Below are 17760 nucleotides of genomic sequence, written 5' to 3'. Positions count from 1 at the left end.
CTTATCCAGTATGGGCTTGGTCTGATCCAACTAAATTACACACATTCATATATATATATATATATATATATATATATATATATATATATATATATATATATATATATATATATGTGTGTGTGTGTGTGTGTGTGTGTGTATGTATGTATGTATGTATGTATAGATATATATATATGTGTGTGTGTGTGTGTATGTATGTATATATATATCAATATATATGTGTTTGTGTGTGTGTATGTATGTATGTATGTAAAAACTGTTAGACAAAAAGGTTATTGATGAAATGAGAATGTAAGCCTCGAAGGCTATCTCTGTGCGCATGCGTCAAAGTAGGCACAGCGCTCTACAGCGTGGCTTCCTCACAACTTTTTTAAGTAGCTCAGGCTGACGATCGGGCCGGGTACAGTGAGGAGGTTAACCGGTCGTTTGAAGGGTAAGAATACATAAATTACACCTTCTTGAAGGCTAATCTATTTTTTTTTTTGTTATACGAGTTAACTAAAGTCGAAACAGACAAGAAGAAAGAAAGAAAGTTACTGAATTTACCGTGGGTAGTTAGCATTTTTATAGTAGTTTTGGGAAACTTGTGACGTGCTCTACATTGTGAATCTGGAAGGGTAGTAGTGAAAGAAGTAACTGCGATGTTGGCTCTAGGTTTAGTGCTGTGTTTTGTTAAGTTAAAAAAAAAAAAAACTTGTTTGACTGTTGGTTTTAAAATGTCAGCGCTTCAGCAATTTAAGGCAGAAACACGTGTCTTAAGTGTGAAATAGCTCGGAAATGAGGATACAAAATAAAATTGCCATGTTTGACCTGGATAGATGTCTTAAAGTTTGTAGAGACACGAATCGGCCTAAGACGCTGGCGTGGCGCTTATACCTGGGAGACGCCTGCTGATAAATTATCTTTAATTATTTCGCGTAAACTTTGAGTTGTTTCCGGTGACTCAGTCTCTACATCTTAGATTGTATTAGTCACTAGAAAATATACTTTTTTTTTTTCATAGTACAGCATTTAAAAAGAATCTAGTATAAAAATCAAAGTTGCGAAGATTATTTCTAAAGATGAATGACTTCTTTGTAACAACATCCAATAATCCGCCCACATTTTTACCAGTCGAAATAAAGTACCGAAGCTGACGTTGTGCTGTTCTGGCTGTGCACTTTCTGTGTTTTCGGTTATATTACATCACGCCTCATGCGATTTGTGTCAGAATCTCTTCGGTTGGAAAGGTTTTGATGTAAAGGCTTTAATATAAAGTGGGCACCAAAACTTTTATCAGTAATTTTTAAGAAATACCTCTCGGGCAAACTTCCAATAATGTTTTATTTCAAACGATACGGGTATACGTGACCATATTGGAAAAACAGTTCAAAAGATACATCTAATCATAAGGCGGAGTGGTGGCTCAGGCTAGGAATCTAAACTGGCAATCGGAAGGTTGCCGGTTGGAATCCCGTAAATGCCAAGAGACTCTGCTCAGTTGGGCCCTTGAGCTAGGTCCTTAATCTGCAATTGCTGAGCGCTTTGAGAAATGAGAAAAGCGCAATATAAATGAAAAGAATTATTATGTTATTTAATGAGAAGCTGTCTGAACAGTAAATCTTACGATTCAGTCATAAGAAACCTGGCAATTTGGTGCACGAGAGCTTTGAATAACAAAGAAAAATAAATGTCTACCATGGTAATAATTGGAGGAGGGCTTGTCTGTTCTGGTCGCATTGTGCCGAGTCTGGTTATTTTTATTCTTGGTATAGATTATTGGATTTTAGTTACCCGTTCACTTGTTTTGCTGATGATTTACGTAGGGATTATATAGTTAAAGGTTCTTTGTTGCATATAAATCAATGCGGAGTCGGCACATTGCTCACTGTGGGCAGTCACTTGGTTAATTTGGCAAAAGATGGGATGAATTGTGTTCCTCCATTAGTTAACCTCGTGTAGACAGAATAAATAAATTGCACAAAAGCAAACGGAGGAAATCATTTTTCAAATGAGTGACATAATTTGCGGTGTACCCGATCAGATGTTTTGGCAGTTGTCCACTTCAGAGCTGAAATAATTAGAAAAGAGAATGTAAATCTCAGGGGTGCATCAGCTTCAAATACCCAGCTGTTTCAATCCTTTGTCTTCTATCATTTTTTTCCATAAGATGGAAAAACTAAGTTTTTATGCACAATGCTTTTTATGTTTCTTAGAATTAACATTAAAGTATTAGTCTTCTTAATATAATACTGAGTGATGGGTTGCCAAATGTTTCATTTTAACTCCAACTGGCAACACACGTCAAGTCCTGAATTTAACTGAAAACTAAGCTTTATTAGCAATGTATACGTGTGTATTCAATACAGCAGTATTTTATGTGTATATGTACTGTATAAGAATGTATGTGTGTGTGTACACTCGCAGAGCAAATTTATTAGGAACACTGTACTAAAACTTGGAAGGGTCTCCTTTTGCTCTCAAAACAGCCTCGGTTTTTCATGGCAAGGATTCCACAAAATTCTGTAAACATTCCTTTGAAATTCTGGTACATGTTGATTGCAGATGCACAGTCATGCTAGACTCTCCTGTTCTTCCACATCTCAAAGGTATTCTGTTGGATTCATATCCAGTGGCAGAGAATGCCACTGAAGAACACTGAACTCCTTGTCATTTTAATGGAATTAGTTTGTGATGACTTTTGCTTTATGACACTGTCTTATCATGCTGGAGGTAGGCATTAGAAGATGGGTAATTAGGGTCTTGATGGGATGCACGTGGTCAGCAACAAAACTCCAATAGAAATAGGCCGTGGAAATCAAACATTGATTGATTGGTATTAATAGGCCCTGTGTGTGCCACGAAAACATTCCCTACACCATTAGACACGTCTACCAGCCAGGACTGTTGAAACAAGATGGTTCAGTGCATGGATTCATGCTGTTGGCACCAAATTCTGACCTAACATTGCTTTACAATTTTTTTTTTTTTTTTTTCGATTAGTCACGATTATTTTGATGCCTGCGACCTGTGGTTGCACATCCTGTTCTGGGCTCCAGTGCTTGTCTTACCTCATCTGTCCACCTGTGAATGTCACCCTGATGTGTCTGCATTAACGCAATTAAAATTAATAATAATCAAATTAAAATAACAACCAGTGAAACATATGAATTTGAAAATAATCAGATGTTTTATATTAGTGTGACCATCACAATAAAAAGAAATACATTAAACAATACAAACTAAAGTGCACATAGTCTTTAAACAAAAAAAGTGCATTTAACTTAACCAAAAATGGCCACTGCTGTGTCTTAAAGTCCAAAAGTTTAAATAAAGCTTCAATTCAAATAAAATAAAACAATAATGCTAAAGTTGTTTCTCATTGAAATTTGCCAGCACACCGGAGCCGAGTATATTCGGTGCTGTATATTCATTGAATGCTGCAACCGGCTATAGTTGTGTCTCAGTGCAATTTGCCAGCATGCAGGGGGCGAGTATATTCAGCGACGTACATTCATTGAACCCAGCAACCGGCTATATTTGCTTCACAGAGCAATTTGCCAGCATGCCGGAGCTGATCAGTCAGTGCCGTGTATTCGTTGAGCAGCGAGCTCATGACCACTGCCAGCCCTGGCAGAACTGCAGCACCCCCGTCTCTGGGATTCAGCCGCTGCACTAGATGAGCCTGCAATCATCAGCGTTTACCTCTGTGTGTTTTCGTGCAGCCAGTTCAAGCGCAGTTGGCTCAGTGATTTACTGAATTTCATCAATTGCTTCAGTTGCACCTTGAACATATAATTGTTGCAGTAGTTTTTTTTTTTTTTTTTTAATAGTTTTTATAGTTCATTTGCAGTGTGTAAAATGATCAGTGTTGCAGTAATTGTGATGCTCTTTGTATGAAAAAAAATACATGTTCCATTAAAATGTAACATTTTCTTTGTGAATTGTGACGTTTACTTAAAAAGTGCATCTAAAAAGTATTTGGTGTCCAGGGGTGCATTAACCCCCAACTATGTGGTGGTTTAAGGGTTAACTATATTGTCGAAACCTTGATATACACATTATAGTACAAACATCAATGTTAACACATGACACTAACTTTAGTCGCTAAAACTTACCTCTCAAGAGACGACAGCATCACAGCTCCAGGATTCTTGCGTTTCAGATGCTCATGCATAGCGGTGGTGCTGCTGTGAAAAGAAAGCTCCGCTTTGCATAATCTGCATTCAACTTTTTCTTTTTCGGTGAAGTGCTCCCACACTTTAGAAAGTTTGTCTCAATTTTTTTCCATCTCCTTCCCCCTCCTATATCCGACTCACCATTGCAACCACATTTATTTTCCTCTACATTCTTCTTCTCCTCAGACGTTGTTCTTAGTTAGTAGGACTGTGTGCAGTCTTGACAAACAATAACAAACGATACTGCCCCTAGACGTGCATGTAATGCATTGCAGCTACAAAACCCAATGTGGTTCTTTGTGTCTGGAGCCTCTATTGCCAAGTTCTGTTTATGACGAGTCGACAATAAAAAATCCGCATTGACGATTTTTTTAGTCGACGTAATCTTTTTAGTCGACGTCGTCGATTACGTCGACTAATCGTTGTAGCCCTAACTACAGCAGAAATCCAGGACCGGGCTACATTTTTCTGTCTTCATACATCTAGTTTAGGAGAGCCTGCTGCAGCCTCAGCTTTCTGTTCTTGGTTGACACAATCTTCTGCTGTTGTAGCCCATCTGTCTCAAGCATTGATGTGTTGTGCATTCAGAGATGCTTTTCTGTTCACTACAGTCAGTGTTTATCTGAAGTGCCTTTGGCCAGTCTGGCCCTTCTTCTCTGACCTCATTCATTAACAGGGTATTTCCATCTGCAGGACTGCTGCCCACTGGATGTTTTTTTTAGCACAATTCTGAGTGAAATCACTAGACTGTTGTGCCTAAAAATCCCACAAGATCAACAGTTGCAGAAATACTCAAACCAACCCTTCTGGCACCAACAGTCATGCTGCTGTGGAAATTGCTGAGTTCACATGTTTTCCCCATTCTGGTGATGAGTGTTACTGCTCCTGACCTGTATATAGACAATTTTATACATTAAATTGCTTCCTCATGATTGGCTGATTAGATAATTGCGTGGATAAGTGTGAGTGTATGTAGTGTATATGTAGAGTATGACTGCGTATATACATATTGTGATATGACATGGTGTTATATGTTGGTATGTAGTGGATTCAGTAAATATTCAGATCCCTTCAGTTTCTGCACACCGTGGTGTGGATTTTACTTTTATTTTAAATGGAAAAATTTGCTGTTTTTGTCCACTCAATATCCCATAATATAAACCTTCTGGAAAGGTTTGCAAATTTTAATAAAAATCAAAAACTGAAGTCTCGTTTTATGTAAGTTTTCAGACTATTTGCTGTAGCACTCCAAATTGTGGTCCGGGGCACCCTGTTTTCTTTATTTGTCTCTGGTACGTCAAAGTGTCCAGAAAGTGAAGGAGTTTAATACTTCCTGAATCCACTGTATGTGTGTATGTTATCTGTGCAAGTCAGATGTATGCGAGAGACCTGAACACTTTCTAAAAAATGTCAATTTTCAACACCCTTTTAACAAAGTTTGTGTTCAGGTTAAAAGAAAGATCGCTTTGCTAAAATGAAAATAGCACAACATTTGTAAATTGAGTTCAGACTCCAGGATTAAAAATTACTGAAAGTTGCTATGTGTGCACTTTACTGGTGTGCATGGTGGTATTTAGCATGGCACATGTGTTAAAAGGGAAAATGAAAAGCAAAGGTACGCCACCACCAAGAGATAAGAGGTGATTATTCCTTTAATGTGCCTGTACTAAATCAAAATGGGTACCGAATTTCATCCAACACCTTGGATATCTTCATAATCCCCCCATTCTGCTTTCTTTTTTTGTATCCATTTATACATGCAGACAATCCTTTTTTGAGTGTGTGTTAAATGGTTGTGTTTTTAAGTGTTACTTTCATTTGAACACTACAGTTTTCATGAGTTATAAGCAGTTGTTCATGAGCACTTCTTTGCAGACATAGTGATCACAAAAAAATGTATATAAGGAATATGAAAAAGCGTATAGTTCAAATTTATATGTAGCACTTGGAATATTTAAGCTATGTATACAGTACAGAACAATATACTCCATTATCGATGACATTTGAATCTGTTTTTGGCTAAAACAACCACATTGTATATTTGTTTGTTCCAGTTAAAAGCTAATTTTTTTTAAACCACAACAAAAGGTAATGAAAGAAGGTGGCATGTGTTCATATGGTAGTCTGTTTGAACTCCATCTCAACAAGCAAGCATGAAAGTGCATCTTATATGGGTAGTACTGATACCATTGAAATTGAGTATTGCTACTGTTTAAAAAATTTTCAATCGATATGCGTTGATGAACTGATATTATTGATAACTGTAGTGGAAGTGCTAATGGTTCTATGTCATTTGTAAGAACGGAAGTGAGAGAGAAATCTGTTTAGTGTGTCATGTGCCGAGTAGAAGAAAGATGTGCGTCATTAATCTTGCTTGCTGACTTCACTACCTTCTGTGGTGAGTTGTGGTTCAGAGTTGGCTAGGTATCATACCAGGGTTTTACACCTCTAGTGAGCATGGACTCCAGTTTGCAAATGTAGAAGGTGCTGGGCATAGATGGAAGATTAACAACTTTCCTCTGATTTCTGAGGAAATAAATTTTGTTGATGAACCAGAGAAAAGCCAAGCAAAATGACACCTTTTATTGGCTAACTGAAGAAGGGGCCTGAGTTGCCTCGAAAGCTTGCATATTGTAATCTTTCTAGTTAGCCAATAAAAGGTGTCATTTTGCTTGGCTTTTCTCTACATTCATAATGGCTAACACGGTACAACACCCTAGTACTGTTGATGAACCATATAGCAGAGATCTGTTGTGCTGAATCCCTTCACAACCTCCACTGTAATATAAAGAAAATTGTGGTCTTCCTCCTATTTCTTGAAGTCCATTTCCAGATTATTTGTTTGTTGTGTTTTTTTTGTTTTTTTTGCATTAAAGAAGATTGTTGTCCTGACCCCACTCTGTCAGCATGTAAACCTCTTTTCTGGAAGCTACCTTTTCAAATGTTGGCGATCGGGCTTATGATGTCATCAGCAAGTTTAATGTTGGAGTTGGAGCTATGACAGTCTAGGCAATTAGTTGCCCCTTCACAGTGTAATCACTTTTGATGTTTGGATCAATATCATATATTGTTGTCGTGTATGTGTGTTTTGGTGGGGTTTTAATTAAACATTCACCTTATGCAATCTGTGACCTTTTTTGGAAACGCCTCCATGATCTCGTATAAAGTTCCCTTCTTTCCAACTCCATTGTAAAAATGCACATGGTGTAACCACACCGTTCAGCTTATTTACTATGGATGGAGTAATGATCCCAAATATTCTCAAGTGGATACGTTGGGAGGGTGACCTACCTAATTTATTGCAAGTTATTTTTAATTACTCTTTATTCCTTGGCATAAACTATGAAACCTACTAATCTCCACTTGCTGCAGGGATATCGAACTGTTGGCCGTAAGTTTACGTCCCTACTATTTGCCCAGAGAGTTTGGACATGTCATTGTTGTTATTGTATACATTCCTCCTCGGGCAGACGTGGAGTCAGCGAGTGACATCATCCATTCCGCTGTTGCTAAGTTACAAACGCAGCACCCTGAGGCGCTGGTGCTAATCGCTGGAGACTTTAACCATGTGACGCTGGACAAAACATTACCTGCATTCTCCCAGTATGTGGACTGTAACACCCGGGGAAATAAGACTATTGATTTACTTTATGCAAACGTTAAAGATGCATACAGCGCCACCCCGCTGCCTGCGCTTGGGAAAGCAGATCATAACCTGGTTCTGCTTCAGCCTCACTATAAACCAAAAGTTAGAGTCCTACCTGTAACCACACGATCATTCAGGAAGTGGACTCCGGAGGCTGAGAATAATCTGAGAGAATGTTTTGGAACTAAAGACTGGGATATCCTGCAGGGATCTCATAGTGAGAACATTGAGGAAGTTGTTGACTGCACTACTGACTACATCAACTTCTGTATGGACATTGTAGTTCCAGTAAGAACAGTACGCTGCTATGCTAACAACAAGCCATGGATTACAAGTGACATCAAGGGCCTTTTGAATCAGAAGAAAAGGGCTTTTAAAGACGGTGATCAGCATGAGCTCAAGCGCGTGCAGAAGGAACTCCGAGTCCAACTCAGGGTGGCGAAGGAGCAGTACAGGAGAAAGCTGGAGCAGAAGTTGCAGAATAACAGCATGAAGGAAGTGTGGGATGGGATGAAGATCATCACTGGCTGCAGCTCGAAGCGGGGTACCACCATTGAGAGAGACGTGAAGAGAGCAAACCAAATGAACAACTTTTTTAACAGGTTTGACCACCCTAACCCACTCTCACTCTCACCTCGGAGTACTGCACCCTCCACACATCCTTCTGCTGATACCAGCATAGGAAAGACATCCCCACCCATAATTACAACAGCGCAAGTGAGCAGAGAGCTGAGGAGACTTCGTGCCAGCAAAGCAGCGGGTCCAGATGGAGTATCGCCACGACTGCTGAAGGTCTGTGCATCGGAGCTGGGGGGTCCTCTACAGCGCATCTTCAACCTGAGCCTGGAACAGGGGAGAGTTCCGAGGCTTTGGAAAACATCTTGTATCACCCCAGTCCCAAAGGTATCACGTCCTAGTGAGCTGAATGACTTTCGGTCTGTTGCTCTGACATCACATGTGATGAAGACCATGGAGAGGCTGCTGCTTCACCACCTTAGGCCACAGGTTCAACACGCCCTTGACCCTCTGCAGTTTGCATATCAGGAGAAGGTGGGAGCGGAAGATGCCATCATCTATATGCTACACCGATCCCTCTCTCACTTGGACAGAGGCAGTGGTGCTGTAAGAATTATGTTTCTAGACTTCTCTAGCGCCTTCAACACAATCCAACCTCTGCTCCTTAGGGACAAGCTGACAGAGATGGGATTAGATTCATACCTAGTGGCATGGATCGTGGACTATCTTAAAGACAGACCTCAGTATGTGCGTCTTGGGAACTGCACGTCTGACATTGTGGTCAGCAACACAGGAGCGCCACAAGGGACTGTACTTTCTCCGGTCCTGTTCAGCCTATATACATCGGACTTCCAATACAACTCGGAGTCCTGCCATGTGCAAAAGTTCGCTGATGACACTGCTATCGTGGGCTGTATCAGGAATGGGCTGGAGGAGGAGTATAGGGACCTAATCAATGACTTTGTTAAATGGTCCGACTCAAACCAACTACACCTGAACACCAGCAAAACCAAGGAGCTGGTGGTGGATTTTAGGAGGCCCAGACCCCTCATAGACCCAGTGATCATCAAAGGTGACTGTGTGCAGATGGTGCAGACCTATAAATATCTGGGAGTGCAGCTGGATGATAAATTAGACTGGACTGCCAATACTGATGCGCTGTGCAAGAAAGGACAAAGCCGGTTATACTTCCTTAGAAGGCTGGCTTCCTTCAACATCTGCAATAAGATGCTGCAGATGTTCTATCAAACAGTTGTGGCGAGCGCCCTCTTCTACGCAGTGGTGTGCTGGGGAGGCAGCATTAAGAGGAAAGACGCCTCACGCCTGGACAAACTGGTGAGGAAGGCAGGCTCTATTGTTGGCATGGAGCTGGACAGTTTAACATCTGTGGCAGAGTGAAGGGCGCTCAGCAGGCTCCTATCAATTATGGAGAATCCACTGCATCCACTAAATAATGTCATCTCCAGACAGAAGAGCAGCTTCAGTGCTGTCACTGTCCTGCTCCACAGACAGATTGAGGAGATCGTTCCTCCCCCAAACTATGCGACTCTTTAATTCCACCAGGGGGGGTAAACGTTAATATTTAACATTATACATAGTTATTGTCTGTTTTTTTCACCTGTATTATTATCATTCTTTAATTTAATATTATTTATTGTATCAGTATGCTGCTGCTGAAGAATGTGAATTTCCCATTGGGATTAATAAAGTATCTATCTATCTATCTACCTACCTACACTGAAAAAGGTGAAGGACAAAAAGGGGACAGGGAGGTCTTACAGCTATACTTCTGTAATATTTCTCTGTTAACTAAGGCTGTTTTTTTAAATGATTTTGCAACACTTGGCATAGCAACCGGTGTCAGATAATTGAGAACCCCACTGGAATAGCCATCTACTGAAACACAGCTGTACAAGGTTAAAATGTACATAAACTGTGCTCGACACAGTGCTGAGGAAAGTATGTTGGCCATGAACTGACTAAATTGAAATGGCAGCATTTTCATTGTAGAAAGGACAACTCACAATAACCTTGAATAGTCATGCAAATTGCACGTATGGTAGAGCATGATCTGAACACCGCTATATGGCAGTGGTAATAAGTGCTGCATCTGCAAAGCCTACAGCATTGTGCAGAACCACTCCCACCCCTCCCTCCAGTCCTGGGGAATGTTATTTCATTGCATTGTGTACTGTAATACTGTCTACAGATGAATTTGACAATAAAGCCACTTGAATTGATTTGAGATGTAAGGATGAAGGTATGGAAAGAGAAGCAGCACTTCATCTTGAGATGAACACCCGAGCAAAAGTTATTTTTTTCCTCTCACCTCGGGAGAAGGATCATGACAGAAGGTGTTGAATAAGAACATAGGATTAACTTGACCTTCGTTGATCATCTTTGAGAAGTGCTTTATTCTGTCTTTAGAATACATGGGGTTTGTAGCACGTTGTTCAGAAGAACAGTTACATTGGAGTGGTATGTTTTGTTTAAGATCTATCTTAATTATATCGCTGCTCCTCCACATCGAGAGGAGTCAGATGAGGTGGCTCGGGCATCTGATCAGGATGCCTGCTGGACGCCTCCCTGGTGAGGTGTTCCAGGCACGGCTAACCGGGAGTAGGCCCCGGGGAAGACCTAGGACACGCTGGAGGGACTATGTTTCTCGGCTGGCCTGGGAACGCCTTGGGATTCTCCCGGAAGAGCTAGAAGAAGTGGCCAGAGAAAGGGAAGTCTGGGCATCTCTGCCCAAGCTGCTGCCCCCGCGACCCGTCCTCGGATAAGCGGAAGAGGATGGATGGATATATTGACCAGCAGTCTAGTGTTTTTGTACAGTCTTCCATGTACCTGAAATGTTACCATTTTAAAAATTGAACTTTAAGATGTTTTATTCATGCAGTGGTCTGAGTAAGGCTTTGTTTCATTAGTATTATTCTAAATCATTTATTCCCATACCTTGTCAAAGTCAGGTTTACAGGAATCTTATTGAATTTGCTTAACTGTTTTTAACATATTGATATTATGTGATATGCATTTTTAATAACATACTGTAGGTTTCATGTACCATAGTTTGGTAATGTTTGGGAGTGGTTTGAGTGAATGGGTAAGTGTAAACATTGGAAGTTTTTTTTTTTTTTTTTTTTTTTTTTGCTTCCCAGACAGTTTTTGCTACAGTGTTGTCAAGTTCTCTGAATAAAAAATGTATCCCAAACATAAACATTTTAATAATGCTGTGTTAGGTTTTTTTCCCCCTAATAAAACAACCAGTCAGTTGCTGTCTGCATTGTGAAACCTGTTTTACTTAATGTTATTTTGTGCCTGTGACAGTCTTTTTTTTTTTTGGCAGTAATTACTGCAATTTTGATTTTCCAGGGCTACTTAATATAAAAGCACAAAGTTATTGGAATAAATGTCTTGCATCCTCAATAAACCTACTGCTGTATGTTTTATTTTAAGTGGTAGTAATTTATTTAAGATTACACTTTAAGAAAACTAAAGTAACACAATTTATGAAGACTATAAAGGGACTCCAAAGGCTTTCGCAAAAGTACCTTGGTCCATCCATTTCTTACACTTGCTTATCCTAGTGCTCTAAATATCTTGTAGAAGGTAATCACACTCTGTCTAATGAGAATAAATAACTATTCATAATCTGAAGGTTGTATAGTTTACAATCGTTGAACATGTAATTGCATAATTTTATATAAAATGGCATAATGCCTCTGGCTACTGCTTTTAATTGTCAATATTCATCTGAACCCTGAATTGTCTTTACTGATATGTCACAATAATGAAAACCAATTTGTAAATAGCAATTCATTTACACTAATGCTGTCATGAGATCTTCCAGTGTAGTAGTTTATATTTTAATTGTTTCCCCTATTTCTAATCCAGTAAGGTATACAGTGTTAATTGTGTGCACCTTTCCTGAGTTTCAAAAATTCCAACAGTACATATAGAGCATACTCTGTTTCTTCTTTGTTTCATAGTTTAACAGTTAATATGGTGTGTGTGTGTATGTATATATAATTTATTTTAAAAAGCTTTTGTCTACATAGAAGTAAACTGTGAGCTTGCATGGTTCCTATATTTAGAAGCATGAAAAGCTAAGGATTTAAGTCCTGTCGGATCATGTGATTGCACGTCAGTAAGAAGAGTGTTTTGGGGGCAGGCATGATCTTAGAAGTGTTGTATGGTTTATATTCGTAAATAGCTTATCTTCCTCCACACTTGCTCTTTAAAGAACTGTTACTTTTCTGATAACAGTTGTGTTGCAGACTTGGTGAGACTCTCCAAAGAAGTGGTAAGCAACAGTTTTGTTAAATTTATACAGAAGTTTAAATAAAATATGCATCAGTAACTCTACACAGGATACATTGGAGTTATTTTTTAAGTATGGTAATTTCGTCAAAGATTTTGGATAGAAAGTTCGGATTATTTTTTTCTTTTCATATGGATAGTTCTGTTTTGTTGCCATGCATGTTGTGTGGGTATTGTGTACATTGCTAATATCAGTCTGGACTGATATCCTAGAGGATGATTTTTTTTTTTTCATTATAAGGTAATATGGACATGGTTTAATGTTAATACCATTGGTGTGTACATGTTAGTTTGTGTTTGGAGTAGGGTGTCTATTGCATACAGCATGTTTGAAAGGAAAATGGAATTTGAAGAATTGTTTATGAAATTCGTATTTGTTTGTTGTTAATACTACTTTAAAATTTGAATGGGTCATGGGTGTATAACTGGTGAATTATAGGAATGAAGCTTAATAGGAGTATATCAGGTGTGTTTTTTTTTTTTTTGTTTTGTTTTTTTTTAATAACAAATACCAAAAAGTGCATGTTACTTTAAGAATAAATAGTTAAGGATTAAAAGTAAAAATAAACCCCTAGTTCCCCTACACTAAGATCCTAACCTTAGAAGAAATCTTTTAAATATGTTGATCGAATTACAAAACTGCATTCAAATCCATTTGCGAATATGAAGGTTTTTGACAAAATTTGCAGATATTTAAATGTCATTTGAGTAGAACATTTGCCAGGTGATTAAGCTGAATAAACTGCTTAGGATATGTTTTTTTTTTTATTATATATATATAATTTCTGTGATAAAATGACAATTGGTGGGCTACTGTGTGAATGCTGCAGGATTAGCCAAATACCACCCACAAATGTCCTTAATTTTTTTGAGTAAATATTTGAAAAGTAGAACCTATGAAAAATAAGACTACTACTAGTGTGTGTGTGCGCGCGTGTGTGTGTGTATTAGTCGCACATTTGTCCATTGTACAGGTATAATAGCTTAGAACCTCCAAGGTTTGCATTCAGGCATATTTTTTGCTCTTTTTGTAACTTACTGGTAATTTACAAAAACAAAGGAATAAGTAGTTAAGTTTTATTGAAAAAAGGGATGTTTTTATAATATCAAGTTGAAAAGAAACTCCTGCTTTAATAATTGTGTGCTTTACAAAAAAAAATTCTGCACAAAATTATTCTGAAGAAAACAGTCCTGTATAAACATTTCATTTTTTTTCTGCACTTAATAGTAAAGAGTGTGTTGCCTTGAGAACCTAGGAAATAAGGGAGACTTATTTATTTATTTTTAGTTTCTTGGGTAAATGTTCGTTTTTTTGTAAAGCTCCTTGGGCTGTATTCAGTCTGATTATTTAAGACATTTTATTCTAACTTTTTTAGAATGTTATAATAAATATATACAGTAGTAAATTGAGCAAGTGGTGCTCAAGCCTTTGTTCCTTACTTTAACAAAACATTCAAAACTCGCAGATGCTGCTTATCTGTTCAACTCCAGATAAGAATTGGTCATATCATTATCCTTGAAAAGAAAAGCAAAGCAATACATCTTTTCAACTATAGGGGTGAAGGTATGTTTAAAATTATCACTTTATGTGAGCTTGTTGCACGATTAGTGTAGAGATTGTAGTTTTTATTGTTTTAAACAATAATGTCAAAGGTACACAAGTTCAATTGGATTTTTTTTCTTTCTAAAAAGCATAACCTTTTTTTTTTTTCCTTACTCTCAGTGGTTAGCCATTAGTTATTTACTAGTTGGAAGTCTTTTTGGACAAGTTTTTTTTTCCGTTTTTAAATCTATATACAAAGTTTCCATGGCAAATAAAGGACATTTTTATATAATAAACAGATTTGACAAGTGCATATTTTCAGAAATCAATTTTTAATTGGGGGAGTTTTTTTTTCCTTTCTCCTTCATGAACACAATAAAAAAATGGAATGTTTCCATCATGTAACATTTTAAGTACAAAAAATTGTATTTTTACGCTGTTTGTGGTGCATTCTTATGAATCTAGCAGTAGTCCACCATCATACTGACATCCCAACATCATTGGTACCTTCTTTCCATGTCCTTGATATCCTGATAAAATCTTTTACCCTGCTCATCACTCACTACTTCCCTCATTATTTTCAGGGAAAATTTCCAAATTTGAATCCCCAAAATGAACTTTGAGATGTTAAACTTTTATCCAAATTTCTTTATAATATTGATTTTATTGTTACCTATAACTAAGGCAACCTTCTCATTCCAGGTTGTTTATCACTCCTTTAAATTCTGTATCAGAAAGCAGTTTATTAATATGTCTGGCAAAAATGCCTTCAACTTCGTCAGACCATCCCAGAAAATTTTGGCACAAATACTTAATGTTCCTTTTGATAAGCTTTGATAAACTTCTTCATTAAACCAAGCATAATATGAAGCAGTAGTAGCAACACATTATCTGGATCCACAAAACTAGGTTGGATGATATTTTTGGCACCAATTTGTGTGTTTTTTTTTTTTTTTGTTTTTTTTTCCCCTCTTTGTTTGACTATCTACCTACCTCGCCATTACTTCTGCAGCCAATGTAAATTCTTGGTTCTGCTCTTCCACTCACAGAGAACTTGTGAATTTTGTATCCCATTACTGTTCCGGTTGCTGGTAGGTGAGCAAGTGATCAAGTCTGGTTTTACGCCTAAGAAGTCTACCATCAACCACATCCTGGAACTGAGGGTTGTCATGGAGCGCAAACATGAATATCGGCAGAGTTTCTTTGCAGCCTTTGTCAATTTTCGCAAAGCGTTCGACTCAGTTGATCGAGCTGCCCTGGGGGACATCCTGAGGGTTCGTGGGATCACCTCGAGGTTGTTGGATATCATGGCCGGCCTGTACACTTGGACAAAGGTCCAAGTCTTTAGATTCCTGGTGCTTCCTGTCTTGCTATATGGTTATGAGACATGGACGCTATCCAGTGACCTGAGAGGAAGACTGGACTCCTTTGGTACTGTGACTCTTTGGAGAATCCTTGGGTACTGTTGGTTTGTCGAATGAGTGGTTGCTTATGGAGTCCCGAATGAGGCACATTACCTGCATTGTGAGGGAGGGTCAGTTACGGCACTACGGCCATGTTGCTCGTTTCCCTGAGGGGTCCCCAACAATGAGGATCTTATGATCACCAAGTGGCTGGACCAGGCCAAGGGGTAGCCCACGTAACACCTGGCTGTGGCAGATAGAGGGTCATTTCAGGAGGGTGGAAGTGGACCATGTGTCTGCCTGGGGGGTTGCAAACTGGGATCCCGAGTTGTTTTGTCATGTAGTGGTTGCGGCAACACGCTGTACCTGTGCATGCTTCCCCAACTTGACTTGACTTAATTACTGTTGACGTAGCATGATACACAAATTTCAGGGCCCCACTCATCAACAAACGGTGCTCATTATGGGTAATTTTCTCAAAATTTTTAAAACTTTAAACATAGGTTTTAATATTTGGAAATAAATTCTTGTTACAAAACTGATCTTTAGTTTTTTTTTTTTTTTTTTCTCCTCACTATAAATAATCTAAAAATGTGTTTTGTGAAAAGTTGTGATGGACAAAGTGTCATTTTTCAGTTCAGCTCTTAAAAATACATAATCACTTGAAATAATTAAAAAAAAAAAAAAAATTCAGTGTATACATGTGCTGTGTGAGCACACAAATATAGAAGAAATGCCATGATTAAAGTTTGGGCTTTTTTAATGTTAGGTTTTGTTCCTTAAAGTCTCTTAGGAAAAGGTAACCATTAGCAGGCAATGGGGGTCTGTAGATCAGAGTTTTTAAAAACACCAGATACACACATGAAGGGAGAATGGGGTGAACCACTGACTCACTTATCACAAAATCTCCCGAACCATGAGGACTTGGGACTTGAAATTTGGAATGTAGGTTACCCTTGGCCCATAGGTGCTCGCTAAGAAAGTTTTAAAAATTTTGTCATCCAAATGTGTTCTGTCTGTATGTCTGTCTGCTTGTCACAAGAGAATTAACGGATTTAGATCTGGTTGTTTTCTATAATTTGCTTGAACTTTCCAGTTGTTTTTGCAACTTCTGTCATCACACTAAGCACCATAGTTTGCTTGCGGTACCGATGTATTTATGCAAATCCAACAGAGTGGGTGTGGGCTGAGAGAGGGGGGCAGGGCCTTCCTCATTCACTTGCCAGCCTCTGTTCAAGTTAGTCCACATCTCACCACTTGTTGGAGTGCACCTTGCCTCCGCTTAGTTAGCCATACTTGTTTGCACAACGGACATTATCTACAGATTGTTAAGAGTAACATTTGACGTTTTTGAAAGAGAGATCAGAGCTCCATGTGTTGTAGAGGACAGCTGCTGATTGCCAGAGATATCACGGTCATGTGCTTTTCTCCCAATGCAGGGGACGCTTTCCTGTTGGAGCTGAACATGATCAGATATAGTGCCAATGTCTATTGATTTTTAAAGTTTGGCCTGTTTCATTACTCTGTGGGCGAAGCCACGGGGTACAGCTAGTCTTTGAATAAAGTACAGCTGGAGTTCCTGGCTTTGGGATAAACTTTCCTTCCTGGTACAGACACTCTCTAACTTTTGAACATAAACCAACTTAACTTGAATAGTCATTCCGGAGGTGGGTAGCTGACCTTTAATTGGAAATGGCTGGAGTCATTTTAAAGACTGCCATTTTAACTGTTTAGATGCATGTGGTGTAGTGGTTAAGGCTTAGGACTTCAAACCCTGAGGCTGTGGGTTCAAATCCTACTACTGACACTGTGTGACCCTGAGCAAGTCACTTGACCTGCCTGTGCTCCATTTGGGAAAAAACGAAAAGAAAATGTAACCAAATGTATCATAAATGTTTCAGGTCACCTCGGATAAAGGTGTCGGCCAAATAAGTAAAATGTAGTTCTGTTTCTCACTTTCTTGTTTTTGTACAATAGCTCCTGAGGCCTGATTAAATGACATGACTAAAATGTTCAAAAATTATAGAGACATTTAGCTAAGCTTTTTAGTTTTTCAACACAAAAATATGGAAACAGGTTGAAGGATTTCCTTCACACAGAGAATCCATAGATGTATGAAATAACTTGCCAAATGCTGTGATAAGAGACAGTGGTGTTTTGGGAACCTTTAAAAAT

General features: G+C 38.6%; 1 protein-coding gene across 2 annotated transcripts in view; it reads left to right on the top strand.

The window, feature by feature from the left end:
• The first annotated feature begins 321 nt into the window (after positions 1-321).
• slc16a1b (solute carrier family 16 member 1b) overlaps positions 322-17760 on the top strand; it is a 55177-nt gene continuing 37738 nt past the window's right edge. Inside the window, exon 1 of one of the 2 annotated variants that reach the window (XM_028798090.2) lies at positions 322-433. The gene's annotated coding sequence lies outside the window, so the exon portion shown is untranslated. Of the gene's footprint in view, positions 434-12497; positions 12623-17760 lie in introns of those variants that run through there. The other variant, XM_051925148.1, reaches the window with a different exon arrangement.

Source organism: Erpetoichthys calabaricus, chromosome 3 (genome assembly GCF_900747795.2).
Source record: "Erpetoichthys calabaricus chromosome 3, fErpCal1.3, whole genome shotgun sequence".
NCBI classification, from domain to species: Eukaryota; Metazoa; Chordata; class Cladistia; order Polypteriformes; family Polypteridae; genus Erpetoichthys; species Erpetoichthys calabaricus.
Note: the sequence above shows the minus strand (reverse complement) of the source record. Positions and strands in the feature narration are given on the sequence as shown.